We start from the raw sequence: 17,093 nt of genomic DNA, 5'->3' as shown, positions 1-17,093 counted from the left end.
CTCAGAAGCTGTTTGGTTTTGCTGGCCATTTATCTTGAAAAAATGGCTTAAGCAGTTAACCTAGGGTACCATGGCGGAATCCTTTAATCCCAAGATACTACTGCTAAGTAAAAAAGCCAAGATGTTTCAGCTGAATGTTTTAGCTGTCCACCCTCCACCAGATGTCCCTCCAGAAGCACATAATAGCTCTGTAGGCCGTTTGGTGTCTACATCAAATTCCTCTGCTGCAACCTTGTCAGAGGCCAGCACCGATCCATCTTTTTGCATGTCCTCTGAGGTTTTGCAGGCATCTGCTCCAAATGGCAAGGGGAAACCATGGTTGATTATCTTGGAGGGTGTTAAAGGGATTCTCCAGATACTGGTCAGGGAGGAGGTTCCAGGTTCTCTTACTGAATCTCCAAGGGTTAGAACCTCTGTAATTTGTTAGGCTGATGTCCCTTCCAAGAAAAGACAAAAATCAAAGCGTATTTCGGTCCATCCTGAATGACAAGTTTACTCAGGGCTTTTTTCTGCACTAATGGCTGTGAAGTCTCCTCAAGGGATTTCAGTGCCTGCTCCTCCTTGGACCTCTACCCCTTCTAAACAGCTTAGTGAACTGGATTGCTCAAATCAGAATTCTCTGTCTGATGAGGGAGTCTTTGTCCTTTTCTTCACAGATGACATCACCTTTGGCTTATGGTTCTGATGAGGAGGAGTCTGTTAGCCCTGAGTCTGGTTTTGATGAATTGTCTTTTAGGGATGCAATTGCTAGGGATTCTTCTCTAGTGTTGGATATTCCGAGAAGATATTATGAGTTGCTTCGGATGGATACTCCTTAACCATCTGCAGTTCACTCCTGTGCTGGCTGCATTGTTAAACATTGCTGCTTCTAAGTCTTCTGATTCCCAGCTTTCTGCTCCAAAGCAATATGATAGGTTCTATAAGGTTCATCAGGATTTTCAATTAAATGTCCTTCTGCTTACCCAGCTGTGGTGTTAGTCTCTTCTGACAAACATTCTAAGTTCTTGCCCTCTTCCAAACTTTTGACTTCTGATAGACATAGCAGGGCAATGGAGAGGATTGGTAAGAAAGTTTAAACTCCTTCTGCTTTGGCCTTTAAGGCTGTTAATTACCAGATATACATGAACAGGTATGCAATGGCCTTGATTTCTCAGGCTCGTCAAGTTATTTCTGACCTCGTTGATTCTGAAGGCAAATCCTCTGCCTTATCTATTTTAGGTTTTGCTTCTCAAGTGAATTGCCACTCTATTAAGTGTGGCTATGTTGCTACTGATGCCTTTTCCAGGGTTGTAGCTTTTGGATCTGTAATGAAGTGTTATTCTTGTCCTTGTCTCCATGCTTTACCTGAGGACATTTAGGGCATGTTGTTGCATGCTCTGATAATGAACATCTTTTTGGACTGCTACTGCTACTGACCTGTTTAAGTATCATGAATAGAAAGGCAAAGCCTTGCAAGACGTTAAACATAATTTTCTCTTATCCCCAAGTTTCAGAGGAATTATTTTCCTAGATCTTCTTTTGTTTGTAAGCAACTCTTGCATGCCTCCAAGTGCAGGAATGGTGGTAGGCAGGCTTCCTCTGCTAAGGCTTCTCAGATCTCTGTGGTCCCAAAACCTCTTTTATCTGATAAGCCTTTTTCTCTTTGACACCCCCCCCCTTCTCTTAGACAAGGTTGCTTTGTCCTCTGGCTTTCTTTTTGCCTTCCAAATTTGCTTACCTTCATATCCCTATTCACTCTCCCCTATTCACTCCCTTTTCAGGATTATTTTTATGTTTCTTTGTTTCTTTCTTTCACTTTAAATTCTCAGCTTTGGCCTTTGTCCTCTCTACTGCACTAAGGATATTCACAAAATGCCTATCTCCTGTGATTGCTTTCTTCACGCTCCAAGGCATTAAGATTTTTCATTATCTATATGACCTGTAGTTTGAGGTGCCTTCCCTCAATCACTTGTCACAGGATCTGGAGTTTATCATCTCTCTTCTTCAATGTATAGGGTTCGCTATCAACTTCTAGAAGTTCATTCTGACTCCCTCTTAGGATCATGTGCATCTGGGATGCAGGATTCAGACATTGTCAATGTCAGCCTCTCTAATGTCTCCTAAAGTTTTGCCATTGACACCCTTCTTTCAGTCTCTTCTTCCTCTGACTATCATGCCAGCCAGAGAGTTTTTTCAGGCCTTGGGATTCATGGTCTCTGTTGCAATGCTTCTTCTTGCCAGACTGCATATACGGTAGTGTCAATTGTACCTTCAGTCAGTTTGGCTACCGCATTGCCACCCTTTGGATTTCAAATTACCTCCCCTTCCTTGTCTAAAGAAGGAAATCAAGTGGTGAATTCAACAGTTTGCACTCAATCCAGGCCTACCCTTTTAGCCTCCAGCTCCTTCTCAAGAACTGTTAACTGATGACGACTCAGACATGGGGAAGGGTTTTCATTTGGTCACCTGAAAATTCAGGGTCTCTAGTTCCCCCATCAGAAGTTAGACCATATCAACATCAAAGAGATCAGAGTTCTGAGTCTGGCCCTTACAGCTTTTCACCCCATGTTCTCTTCAGGCCCCTTGAAGGTGTGCAAAGACAACACTACAGTTATGTGGTGTGTCGCAGGGAGGCACAAAATCTTACCTCCTCTGCATGATGGATCTTCATGCTTGGAAGGTGGTTGTCCATTATTAGTTAACTCTTCAGGCAGTATCCATTTCTTGAAAGCATAGTCTAGTGGCAGACTTTCCAAGCAGGTCCAAAACACAGATTCACAAATGGATGCTTCACAGAGATATGCTTCTGGACATTGTCTATCACTGGGGTATTCCTCAGGTACATCTTTTTGCCCCCTCTCTGACCAGGCACTCCCCCTCTTCTGTTCCAGAGTGCTGTGCCATGTGGCATGGTAGAGAGACACCCTTTCTTTTCTTTATAATAGAATGTTTATTTATGCTTTCCCTCATGCTCCTGTACTTCCAAGAGTCCTCCAGAAGATTCAGGTAGACTTCCCAAAATCTTGCAAGTAACTCCCTTTTGGCCAAGACAGCACTGGTTCCCCTCTTAATGCATCTGGCCAGGGACAATCACCACATGTTACCTCACTGATTGAACCTTCTCACACAAGACAAGGTGTCTTACATCCATCATCACTTGCGCACTCTTCATCTGACAATGTGTATGATAGGATTTTGATCCCTTTCAGGCATCTCTTTTCTGAGGACATTCTCAGGGTTTTACAGGAGGTAAGGTAATCCTCAACCAAAAAATATTACATCTCCAAATTGGAAAGATTTTCTGTCTGGTGCCATGTTTGTAACCAGGACCCTTTTTCAGTGGGGGTCTCTTTGGTCCTCCTTATTTGCTCCAGTATGGCCAGGCATGTTCTTCTGTGAAGGCCCATTTGTCAGCCATTTCTACTTGTCTGCCATTGAATCCTCCTTTGGCTTCTTATTTTCAGCTCAAACATTTTCTTAAAGACATCTCGCATAGTAGGCCTCCAAGGAAACCTATTGCTACTCCTTGAGACCTTAATTTTGTTTTGGGAAAATTAACTATGAATCCTTTTGAGCCTGCCGATTTTGCTTATTTGCAACATTGTACCTGGAAGCCTTTTTTGTTGTTGGCTCTTACTTCTGCTTGCAGGGTTTCTTAGCTCCAGGCCATTATGGCCATTCTTCCTTATTTGTTTTTTCAGAGGGACAGGGTGCCCCTTTATAGTAATCCTTCATTTATGCCCAAAGTAGTAAATTAGCTATCCTTGGATCAGTCAGTACAACTCCCTTCCTTTTTTCCTTTTTTTCAGTCTGCTAGTGAGAGGGTCTTGCATACTTTAGAGGTGCACAGACAGCTCAGGTACTATTTGGATAAAACTAATGCCATTTATAAGTCTGGCAGCCTTTTGTTTCCTATCTTCCCAGGACATGGGGTTTGGCTGTTTCTAAGCAAACTATCTCCTCTTGGATATCTACAGCCATTTTTTTTGTTATGCTTTTCATGGCAAATCTTTTTCTACTTTTGTTAGAGCACATTCCACTAGGGCTGTTGCATCTTCTTGTGTTTGCCTCAAAGGTTTGAACATACATTCCATCCTTGAAGCTGCTACTTGGCCTTCAGTGCATATTTCTACTAAACATTATATGTTGGATATGGTTTCTAGGGCTAGAGCATGTTTTTATAAAACCATTTTATATGAGTTTGTTGAGGGCTCTTCTCAGCCTTCCATCTCCCATTCTGTTTCTTGAGCTTTTTTACTGTCCCTAACATTAAAAATACTGCAACAGTGAAATAGAAAGACATAGTACAGTTGTATAAAATCCTACCACTGTTGCAGTATTCACTTTCTCCCTCCAACCCCCTCTTGCTTGTATTGGATTCCCTTCTGGCTGAGGGATTCCCTTTTTCTTCTGCATTTTTTCCTTTTAGGTGTACATGGACTCCATTGTCCTATAAAGACTATTCACTTCAAGGGCAATTCAGTTCTGGGTAACTGCGTCCGTATGTCACTGTTATGCACTACAGTCTGTGTGGAGAGCATGTGTGTGATGTATAGCACATATAAGATCATTAGGCTTTGGTATCCTGGCCGAACATCAGGCTGCCCTGTGAGGGGGTTCTCTAATATTAAGAATATTGAAACAGCGAAGAGAAGAACATCTACTGTTATGGTAAGATTTTACATAACTGTGCTGTCAGTACTGTAAGGGCTACTGACAAGTACATCTACATTGTTATATGTCACTGTGAATTTTAATAGTGTTCTTAGTGGATTGTGCATACATGGGCATGCATTAATGTACAACATTTTTATCCCAGTACACTTTTTAGCAATATGCTATTTTCATGACCACAATTTACAGTAGTCAAGACATATGTCTCTTGTTAGCATTCATTGTTATATCGTAATGCATTATAAAGCACATTTATATATCAGATCTAAACACGCTTCCAACTTGAGACCTAATTGTGAGCAAAATCTCTGTTTGAGACCCAGATATCTTGCGACTGACTAGTAACCCAAGCACTGTATGAGCCAGCAAGGGGTGGTATGAGTGACTGATGGATATTGAGTCACTCATCATGGACATAGAGAGTTGTCCAGCTGCTTAATAAACTGCAAGCACCTTCTGGTACAAATGGTATACGACGTTCTACAGGACTAATAATACTTGTCAAGCCAAACTGTTCATGAAAGCCCTCATTGTGAGAGTGTGTGCATGTGTGTGTGGGGGGGGGGTGTGCAAGCAGAGGAAGAGAGTAGATAGGGCATTAGCTTTACAGGGTTTATTGAACAGGTGAAAGGGAAGGTAGAAAGCCTCTAATGAGAAAACCTGAGCCTGAAGTGGGTGACAGCAAACAAAAAAATTGTCTGATGCTCTTAATCATGGACACAGACATACAATTACTTGGAGGTATTAACTGCAAAATAAAAAGCTCCACTTCACACGATGATAGGGAAACTAATGGGAAAACAGGTCACATGGGAGAGGCCTTGATGGATTAAAATACACTTAAAAAAGCTGAACATGTCCATGTTGTGGTTAACAGATATTTGTGTTATGGGGTTGTTAAGCTTTTTTTCCCTTATCTACTGCGTTTTAACAAGGCAGCAAGCATGGACGTTATAACTGTAGTCATAAAATATGTGGTAGGAGGGGTCAACTGCAATGCAGGTTTGTATCCTTAGGTGCAGCAAAACCAACAATTTGTACAAAAATTACAGCAAATGAAGACTTCAACTGGCTGTCATATGTGACACCACTGAGACTGTTCTCAAACAAAACTGTGTTTTAGATGAAAATAGAGAATACAATATCTTCTGAAGTTTAAAATCAAGAAGTTGATTATTGAGATTTTTAACAGATTGATGAATTCCATTAAATAAAATGTTAGAGGAACAAATATCCTAAACTCATGCAAGAAAGAAAGTAGATCAGATGGCAGTAATGGCTGATACTTTACATGAGAAGAATGACCCAGTGGATAATCAAAAATTAGTGGTAGAGTCTGGCTCTGTCATGCAGAAGGACAGTGCCCTTACTGTGACACAGGCAACTAGAGATGGATAAGTGGACCTGGCATTGGGGCAGTCAAGCAGGAAGGGAGAGGAGTGAAGGGGTGCAGGCTGCATGCCTCTCCCAAGTGGGTGGGAAGGGTAAAGTGTGCTTGGAGATCACAAGAGGAAGTATACTTGCTCTGGTAGAGATTTGTAAAACCATTTCCCCTGCTTGAGGGGATGGGGTGGAGCAGCTGCTCTCTGACAACACTTGTGGAAGTGAAGGGCAACCATGGTGTACAGGCCATTGCATGCCTCAGTCTGTCCTCATATGCTGGTCTTTATGAGAATTGTTGGACTAAAAATAAAAAAATCCTCAAACCACCTTTATTGGCTATCAAAATGAAGGCTCTTCCTAGTCTACCCTACCTCAGTGATGGGGAATGAATGGGCCCATTGGCCAGTAGCATCTGATGGTCAACGGACAGTGGTGGCAAAGAGTGATTAAAAATCAGCTGGAGCTGATTCTGTAGGAACTGAAAAAAAAATTGCTAAATTGGACAGCTTAGATAAAAACATGTTGAAACATATCAAAGAAGCTGACAGGACTTAAAAATGAATGGTCCAACACAATAATAGTTCCGCAAAAAGAAAACAACTATCTCTGAGATAAAGTTATAGACCTGGAGCTGAGATTGAAGGAGTTTATATAAAAATATAGTGCTATAGAAGATAGCTTGTGGAGAAAGAACCTCTGAATCATCGGGGTACTGGAGTGGCTAGGCAGAAGTTCTGCCATTTTTTTCCAACTCTACTTTGTGAGTTGGGGGCAGCCAGAATACTCATTCCAAATCTACCATGTTCTACCATGTTCTATCTACTATAATATATTGTAGGGTATATTAATAATGATATATGCTAAAATGTTTTGTTTTACTTGTTGGTATGGTAACAGACAGTTGCGTTAGTAGGTCTTAATGGTTGGGTAACAAATGAGCAAGATTTTCCATTTAAGTGCTGTACTGGATTTTGATCATCTGAGTGCTGAATATGATTGGCAGCTGGGTTAAGCAGTGCATGTACTAAGTGTGGGAATGGTGACATATTTTATGGTGATTGGAAACTATTATAACAAATTAGTTCTTATTTGTGAAGAAGTACCCATGCTGACAAGTCAGGTAGATAGGTCTGCAAAAGGTAGATATGTTTAAGTCAGGACCTCTAAAGACTGTGTGTGAAAGTTAACTTTTCATAAATGTATGTAGATGCATGTAGCTGTAAAACACATGGAGAGGATTTTCAGAACTTTTTTTGAGGGGGGTGCACTGTAACGCTATTTATTTAACCGGTCTATACTGAGGGATATACTTCATTGCGTTGGTAGGGTATATTTATCAATACATCACTATTTTTCTGTTTTACCTGTCAGTATAGTCTGCAGGAAGTTACTTCTACTTGAAAAAATAATCTACAACCAACTGTCCACTTATATCCAACAGTACCATCTATTCAGTCTTAAAGAGCATGGTTTCTGGACTGGCCAGAGTACAATGACAGCACTATGATCACTTGCAAATGATATCCATCTCAACATGGAGAAAAGAAACCTTTCAGGAGAACTCTTAACTGACTTTGCTAAAACTTTTGATATTATTAACACATCCTGCTCCTTCACTCCCTCCAAGAAACTGGGGTAAGCCCCAACACTGTTACCTGGTTCCAACACTGTTACCTGGCTCTGTTTGTTAACAAATCATTATTTCAGAGTCAAAATAAATAGACTCATCCTATTGCCTCCACCACCTCTTAATAGAGAACTACCCTTGCCCCACTACTGTTTTCAATCTTTATTAAAAAATTACCCTCTGATATCCCAAACCTTCCTGCCACTTTTTATGCAGATGACATTGTTATTCTGTGATCTAGTCCCTCACATTCAACTATTCAAACCCAACTTCAGTCTGACCTCCACTCCCTTAATTCATGGCTAAACAACCTTAAGCCACTCCTAAACCCATCAGAAAAAGTATAATATTTCAGACCTCAGAAAAGGTGAAAAACAAAATCCTAAAAAATCTCAACATCTCAGATCTGAATGGTTCCCAAATAGAAACAACCATGTCTTTTAAATTCTTAGGTTAGGTCAGTCACTTAGCTTCCAAATCTATATGGAAACACTAGGAAAAATATCAGTTTTCTTGTATTCCAGTCTTGGAAAATGTCTCCCTTTCTCTCCAGACCAATAGGCAAAGGAATCCTACTCACTCAACTTAAATATGGACTCCCCATCTTAGCCATAGCATCTTAAAAAACTCATCCACTCCACAATCCATTGAAAACAAACTAATTTCCAAACACCACTGCATCACCCTGTTCAACCACTCCTAGGAAATCTTTTCAAACTGCTTCACCTAGGTGCTTTCCCACAACTTGCAGCCAAACTCCATAATAAAACCCTCTACAACATCCACGACCTCTCCCACTTAGCTCCCTCACTTCAGAAATCCCAAATCAAAATGCACTGTATCAACCATTCCTCCTCCATTCTTGCACCCAAACTCTGGCACTTCCTCCTATGCCACCCTTGCCTAAAAGAATTCTCCATTTTCCCCACATTCAGAGCATAACTCAAAAGACACCTCCATCAAAAATCTGGCTGCAGGTGCTTTTCCGCTGGACACGTAAACTCTTTTCAGTTGCATCACTTGTACTTTGACCCTCTGTTCTCACCTGCTCTTCCCTCTTATTTTTACTACTAAAATTAATTCACATGTTTATCTACTTTATTAATAATATTTACATATTGCTTCACTTGTCTATGAGATTATATACATTCTGTGATTTGTGAACTTTTTTTTTTTTTTTTTTTTTTTAATTTCTTCAGCCGGGCTGTGACTGTAAATGGTCTGATGAGATCAGTGTACTGCCCCAGTAAACAAACGAAATGAATAAATAAAATACAACTTTTCCATTTCAATGTTCTACTAATTTTCACTCGTTTGATTGTTGAATCTAATTGGCTCCCAAGTTAAGCAGTAGTTTCTGCATATATGTAAGGAATATTGATGAATTTTATGACAATAGAGAATTATCATAATACATGAGTCCTTTTTAAAAGAATAAACATCTGTTCTAATCAGTCAGGAAGTGAATTCTGTGGCAAGTAAATAAATGTAACTAAATTTAAACACACACTTATAAACATTGACCTAGCTTAAATGTATACAGTTGTAGCCCAAGTGCCTGGAGATGACTCGATGGACTTAGTTTTTGGGAACACAGCAGAGCTATTTATTTCAGTGACATAAGATATTTTGTATATGGGGAGATAGTACTGGCCTTAGGAAAGAATCTAGTAGCAGGAACAGGAAGTGGTCTTTTCTGTTTTGCATGTATACTCGGCTATTATTTTTACTTGTCAGTAGTACAGAGAAGTTTGTTCTGTTGGTAGATTTTAAGGATTTTACATTGTTTTGTAAATAAGTGTTTAATGGTTATGTTTTTGTTTTCCTGTATATAGATTTGCTCATGCAGAGAGTTTGATTTAAACATAATTGATGGATTGTTTTAAGACACCTTTTAAACAGGAGATGCCTAGAATGGTTACATTGGAAACATAACTTGTGCAGACATCTTAACTTTCAGTTCTCATAATAGTGATAAGAAAGGAGTTAGAAGTGATTGGCTTATAAATGCCTTCGGGCAGATAGCCTAGTACCTACCTATGAACCTGTGAACCTATATGAAGCTTTGCTGGACCAGGGCAATTTTAGTTTGCCTAGATTAAGTTAATTGGAAAATATTGTACAATATCGGATACATATTATGTTGTCGACCCATAACAAGTACAAATGCCATATTGTTGAACCCAAATGTTCGAAATTTCAGAAGTTTGAATGTTTCAATGAGGATTTCCATTCAGTGCAGAAAGAGAAGATTTCTTTTCTGCATGGTAATGTGATCTCGGAGTTGGTATATTTAAAGAGTGGGGGGTTGCAGGGGGGCTTGCCCCCCTGCTTACAAACATCAGGTTGTTTTTTCCTGTTTTTTATTTTTTATTTTGACGTTTTTGAACTTTTGAGAATTTGAACATATGGGTTCGACCATATGGCAGTCGGACTTCTGAAACTTCAACAAAGTAATATGAAACCTGCAATATCAACAGGATGGCACTGCCCAAAGAAAAGAGAGTTTTAAAATCCATAAATCTAGTTAGGACCAATATATTTGCTCTCCAAGAAACACATTTTAGTCAAGTTGAACAAAGTATGTCATTTTGGGGAACACTGAATATAGGATCAACATCAACTGTAGAGGGTCTAGGTAGCTTATTACTATTGCTAATATATGTCCCTGTCTAAATGGATATAGAAGGAAGATATGTGGATATAAGATGTATGTATGATTTTATAAAACTGATATTGTTTCAGCTTATCTCACTCCAAGGCTTTTATCAACAGCAGTTAGGACAGTTATAATACATTTTATTAAGTTTCATGATAGGGTATTAATATATGTGTAAGAGAATGGAGTGTTGTTACAACCAGGGGAGATTTTTACACACATCTTAGAAGTAGGAGAATTAGCTAGGTAAGAAAATATGTAGGCCATTATCGTAAAAATGTAAGGATATTAGACAATACTGAGTGCACTTTTCTTTTTGGTAAATCTAATACAGCAGGCAGACTGAGTAGTGGCTCCATTTTAAGTGAGTATGGGCACCTAGAAAAGATGTTTAGACGTATCCTACTCTGGTTTCAGATCACACACCACTTATGGTACTATAAAGTAACCCAGACATAAAATAATTGGAACATGGAGATTCTCATTTTATTATTTATAACATGCCTCCTGTAAACAGTAGTTTGAAAACAGAACTGGCTGTGTTGAAAGAAAAGGGTTTAAACACTAATGCAGAACTGACAGATGATGAAAATCAGAATAGTACAAACAGTAAAAACTACACAAAAGAGTAATGGGGAAGACATACGAAAATGTTTGCTAATTTAAAGGCGGAGATGTAAACATTTGAGAAAGCAAAAAACAAAGGTCTGGAAACAATGAGTACATTGCCAGGTTGTCAGACAACTAGATATGAAGTGAGAATTTTTAAAGAAAGGATTAAGTACCAGTAATTTCAACATTCCTCCATGTAGCAATACAACATGGCAGTAAAGCTAAGGCTACAAAGGGGTTAATTTATTTATTATTTGTTTACCGGGAAAGACCAACTGGGGCAGCGCCCTTTTTCAGTGGAGGCCTGAGGAGAAATGCTGCAGATGCATTTCTTTTTAATGTGGGAGGAAACCAGAGCACCTGGTGGAAACCCATACAAATTCAGGGAGGACATGCAGACTCCACACTCAAGGCACCACTGATAAGAATCAAACTAGAGAACATCTTATTGTGAGGTGACAATAATAACCACTGCACCACTGTGCCACCCGATGTGACTTAATATGACATAGATTTTCTTTATATTCAACCATTTCAGTGGAAACATTAGAGAATCTGCTACACATATTAAGAAGAGAGTTTAGGAGCATCTTGTACCTTTCATGCAGCCAGAAAGTGAACTCAGCAAACTGAGGTGGTGTTAGATGCCATTTTCTGCCGGTTTGATCAGGTGAATGTAGATAATTTGATGGTCCATGTTTCAGAAAAGGAGCTGAAGGAAGTTAGAACTAAGAATGAATCAGTGGGATCAATGGTTTTCCCTGGGACTCTGGAACTTGACAGAGGGAGATATGACGTTTTTATTAGGCTGGTAAATTTATATGATTTAAGCAACATTGTGTTGTTTTTATGAAGGAAGGAAACCGGGGCTGATGCCTTCCTACAGACCCATTTCTATATTAAGTCATGATTATACGTTATTTATGATATTGCTTCCCATGAGGTTAGACTGTTGTGTCTCTCAAATACTGAATTTGACACAGACTGTGTTTCCAGGAGTTTGTTATACCTTTGATATCATATTGAGGACATTTTCAATATTGCATAGTACTAGAGATGAAGGTAGGAGGGTGGCCTTGGTGAGTTTAGACAGAGAGATGGCATCTGATGTTGTAGAATAGCCATATGTAAGGAAAGTACTGGTAAAGGTTAGGATGAGGAGCGATTTTGTTAAGTTGTTATCTCCAAAGTAGGAAGGATTGCAAGAAGGGATAAAAAAAATCAGTCTGAGTTATCACCAGGATAATCGTCAAAGGTGCAAAGTTTTGGAGGGCATGATCATCAGACCTGTTTTCCTTTTTCTAATTTTCACTTCTTACATAAATGGTCCAGTAGAACATGAAGACTTTAGGATGAGGCCTTCTTTCTTAGAGAAGGGAGGAGAGTCATATAGGAAAAGGGACCTTTTTTGCCTCTCATGCAGACCTTGAAGTATAGGGTTTTAGGACCTGGCATTCCTCCTTAGAGGAGTACCATATAGGAGAAGGGAACCATTTACCCTTAGATTTTGCTGTTACTCCCAGCATGAGAACATATAGCTTTTGGACCTGGAGGACTGGCAAACTGAAGTGTAACACTGGTGACCAAGTGAAACACCTATAGCTCTGGTTTTCACGGCCATATTTATTACAAGAAGAAGAAGGCAGGGGTCCCCCTGATCCCCAGTATTATCTGCCTTATACCTCAAGCCATTAGCAGAACTTATCACATGCACAGATTTGGCAGTATTTGGAATCAAGTGGATGAGCACAAATTGGCACCTTATGCTGATGATGTCTTAGTCTTTCTAGAAGGTCCTCAATGTGATCTGAGCAAATGTTTTTGGCTCCAATATTTCTTTGGGAGATTGTTTTGCTATAATATAAATGCAGATTAAACAAGGGTCATAATGGCAAATGATACTTCTATCCTTGAACATTGCAATATTTAGGACTTTTGAAGAATAAAATATTTTAATACATTTGAGTTTGGTTTCATTTTATACTTGAAAAATCAGCCAGTAGAACATACGGCAAGTCTATAGGTAAGATAAAATCAGATGGGGAAGAATGGAAAGCCCTGAATTGGTGCAGGATTACAGAAAGCAAACCATCTGCTAGTGCATGACAACTCTCTCATTGTCTGTATTTCTGGCCTTCCCAAGTTGATACCCTAAATGATTTTGAAAGCTAAAACAAAATTTAATAATTGATTTTGTCTGCGATGGTGGGAAACCAAGGTCTCATGGGAAAGACTGATGTTGTCTAAAGACTAGGAGAGCATAGGGATGCCTGATCCACAATGATACTACAAGGCATTCTAGGTAAAGGCCTTTTAACAGCTACAGACAACAAATATGCTTAACTGGAAATCCGTTATGTTAAAGCCAATACAATCATCAGAAAGGGTATGGAAATGTTAGACAAACTCACCAGACAGAGTACAGTAAGCAAATCATCCATGTAATAAAAAAACATTTAGAAATGAGAATATGAAACTGTGTAAAGGTTGTGCCTTACCCATGTTTTGTTTTCAAAGCAAGAAGAATTGTATGAAAATTGTCAGGAAAGAAGATCTTGAGCAGAATACTGGACTTATAGCAGGTTAGTAAAGATGGAATACAATTTGAAAAAAGTCTTTAGACTAGAATTAACAGGTTAATGGTGGTGAATGTGAAGAATCTAAATATTTATTGAAAGGATAATCAAGATATGTCCACATTTGTGGACCTTTTAACTTGAATTACAGCAGAGTACACGCCACTCAAAGAACTTACAAGTGCAAGGTATAAAGAAATTCCACAAAAAAATTAGTATAGCAATCCTCTAGTGGAAAGTATTGATTGAATGAGATTTACTATTAGAACTTATTCTACATCAGCAGAAATATGTGTTTATACAATAGGTATGCAAGTAAAAGTAAAAATTGTCAGAGTTTTTCATGGAAGTAACTATAGAGATATTTTACATGCCCTCAAAATTGCAACATATGTTCCACAGGTGGTTGAAACCCATTGGATGTGAAGAGTCGGAAAAACGACTACTTGGGATATATCTTTTGGGGAATGTTTAAAGTTAATAAAGTTCAAAATTGACATTCAAAAGCTGACAATTTTCTGAGAGTAATAGTTTTAGCAAAGATTGTGTTTTTACTGGGTGTAGACAACACTTTAGAGCTGTCCTATTTAAAAGCACTGCTCACCTTTACTATTATGACCAATATGAAAAAAAAGCTGTTGCTAAACACTGGAAGTCAGAAAATACACCTGAACCTCAAGTGGTTACAGTATTTTTAAGGAAATTTGAGAAAGAGAAGAGGAAGGGCTTACAGAAAAGCCACTGCAAAAACATTATCACTAGTGGAATGGCTTTGTATCATATACGATTAGCTTGGAGAAATCCTATTTAGCATTGTCTGAGAGGCAGGAAATTAAGAGTTACCAAGCCAAAGGATAATTTTATTAAAATTATTAGGTGGAACTGCATAAAGTGAGCTCACAAAAGTACTTACCTTAACAAATCACTTCTATAAAATACTCCACTCAAATTAATCTTGACAACTCAGCCTTACCTCATACTATCAAAGCATTATGCTACATTATATACCATATGTCCCAACGTAAACGCACACACAAACACAAAAACACGCACCTTTTCCTGTTGATTCTGCAGTTATTGTCTCCGTATGTCTTTTTAATGTATTGCACCCTTATACACTCTCTCAACAAACACTTAGACCTAATAATTAACAACTTCACCTTATATAACAATTTCTATACCCTATAGCTGCAATGCCAAACTCCTACACAAAAGACAGTATAGTCTGATACTTATTCAGTCTTCATTAAAGGTGTACTCAGAATAAAAGAAAAAAGACACCTAACATTGTGCCTGTAACTCTACATCCCAGTATAATAATTGCCATCCAGTCCGCAACCAATATAAAAGTTATTGCTTGGAAATGTCTACATAGATATTTGTATATCCCAAGTAGACGCCAGAGAAATTTCTTAGGTAGACAGCAAATGTTGGAGGTGTGATAGGGAAGAATGAAGTATTTAGGAATATATTTTCTGGAAGTGTAATGAGTTGGTAGACTTTAAAGATTGATCTGACTAACGTAATCCACAGAGTAAACGAGTGCCAAGTGGGTAGTTGCAAGAAAATTTATTGATATAAAACAATCAATAAATTTTCATGCAAGTACCCACTTGGCACTCGTTTACTCTGTGGATTATGTTGGTCAGATCCTGCTTTGAAGCTTGTTTTTCTTTGGTTTGGTGATACTGTTGCTATTTATTTCTTGGTTTTGAGACTTTAAAGATTCTCTGCAGACTCAAAAGATAATGGGCGAGCAAATTGGTGTAACAAGATAAATTATTTTTTTGAGCTTTGATACAGAATTGTAACTGTAATTGCCTAGACATAGTAAGGCCTTACTGAGTCTAATTATGGTGGCTGCCAAAAAAAGCAATTACTAGAACATACAAATCAAAGTGTAAACCAACTGTACTAGAAGTAGTTTGTATAGTAACAGAGATAAAACAACTGGAATTGGGATTGTTAGAAAAGTGTAGAAGCAAATTGCATAAAAAAATGGGAATTGTGGGAACAATACATACGGGGAGGAATAAGGTCTAAAGGATGGCACAATTTGAATGAGCTGTGTAATGTTTGACTGACAATGATTTTGTAGATTACAAGTGATGTATAATATCTGCAACTAAATTTTTGTCAGTATAGTTTGTGATGTAAAATGCTTGCAGTTAGGATTATGACAATATGGTTTGATTTATATAAATTTATGATTGTCTATGTTATAAGTGATAATTTAATTAAGATGTGTCTTGTTTAAAAAATGTATATATATATATATATGTATATATATATATGTATATATATATATATATGTATATACAGACACACACACTCACTCACACACACACACACACACACACACACACACATGCATGCACATTGCTCACATAAATATTGATAGTCTTAACAACAAGACAAATAAACAAGAATTTTGGTAACCACTATATTACAGAGATATCATAGCAATATTAGTATCCTTTTCCAAGTATACATACTTCTTATTTTAATTTATTAATTTATTTTTTTGCCTGCACCCAAAAAGAAAATTTCAATGCATTAGGTTAGACATGGATGGAAAAGTTGTTGCAGGAGGTGACCTTCACTACACTAAAGCACCTTACATATGTTTCTTACTGCCATGTCAACACTGAAAATTGCCATGATTGACTAATTGTAGAAATTTTAATCAGTGAACTGTACAAAACTGGATCCTAAATACCACAGATTCTATTAAACTATCCACTGATTTGTGCCACCAAAACATTCCCTTGCTTGAGATATTTCTGCAATGGAAGGCTCACTTCAGTAAAATGTCCTTAATTTGAAATGCTGTTGATGTTTTCTGATCTAAACAACAACCTGGTAAACAAGGTTAGGCTGTCACTGTAATCCTCCTACTTGAATTCCCTTCCATGCTCCACCCCCCCCCCCTTTTACCTTCCTTTCTTTACCTCTCTAAGCTCTGCTTCATCCCTCCCAACTTACTATTCTTCACTACAGTTAACTCATCCTATAACATCATACTCTCCTACTTCTGTCTATCCTCTTGTACTAATCTGTACTTGTAACCAACATTGGCTCTCATTAAATGCCCACAGCTCTGGTAACCATAATTCTAAGTTCCTTTAATTGGCTCAGTTGTTCACTGATGACAGTACAACAAATAAATCTTACTACCTGATACTTGCTATTACTTGATCTCAATTACTAAAATATCTATACTTGTTTTGCAAACGTTTATATAACTGTTACTCCCCACTTCTAATTTGTATTTGGTAATAGCCATTTTATAATCCTATTTTACTCTGATATGCCTATATTTGTTGTATAACATTGCTCCTTATTTGTATAATTTTTTTTCTTCTTTTCTTTCATTTTTATGATTTTCTTTCTTTTTTTATGATTCTGTAATGTGGAGCTTTTCTCCCCTGGCCTCTGCTGAAAAAGGGCAGTAGCTCAGTCAGACTATCCCTGTCAGCAAATATCAAATAAATAAATAAATTAATTAGGCTTTGTGAGCAAGTAGGCCTTTTAGAGGTAGAGCTATAGTTATGGATGGGTGTAGTTCACATGTTGTAGTTGC

At 38.1% G+C, this 17,093-nt stretch overlaps 1 protein-coding gene across 1 annotated transcript in view; it reads right to left on the bottom strand.

The window, feature by feature from the left end:
- Positions 1–17,093, bottom strand: part of LOC122809162 (IgGFc-binding protein-like) — a 351,155-nt gene that overhangs the window by 124,064 nt on the left and 209,998 nt on the right. The window lies entirely within an intron of this gene.

Source organism: Protopterus annectens, chromosome 8.part0 (genome assembly GCF_019279795.1).
Source record: "Protopterus annectens isolate FY-2018-M chromosome 8.part0, PAN1.0, whole genome shotgun sequence".
NCBI classification, from domain to species: domain Eukaryota; kingdom Metazoa; phylum Chordata; order Ceratodontiformes; family Protopteridae; genus Protopterus; species Protopterus annectens.
Note: the sequence above shows the minus strand (reverse complement) of the source record. Positions and strands in the feature narration are given on the sequence as shown.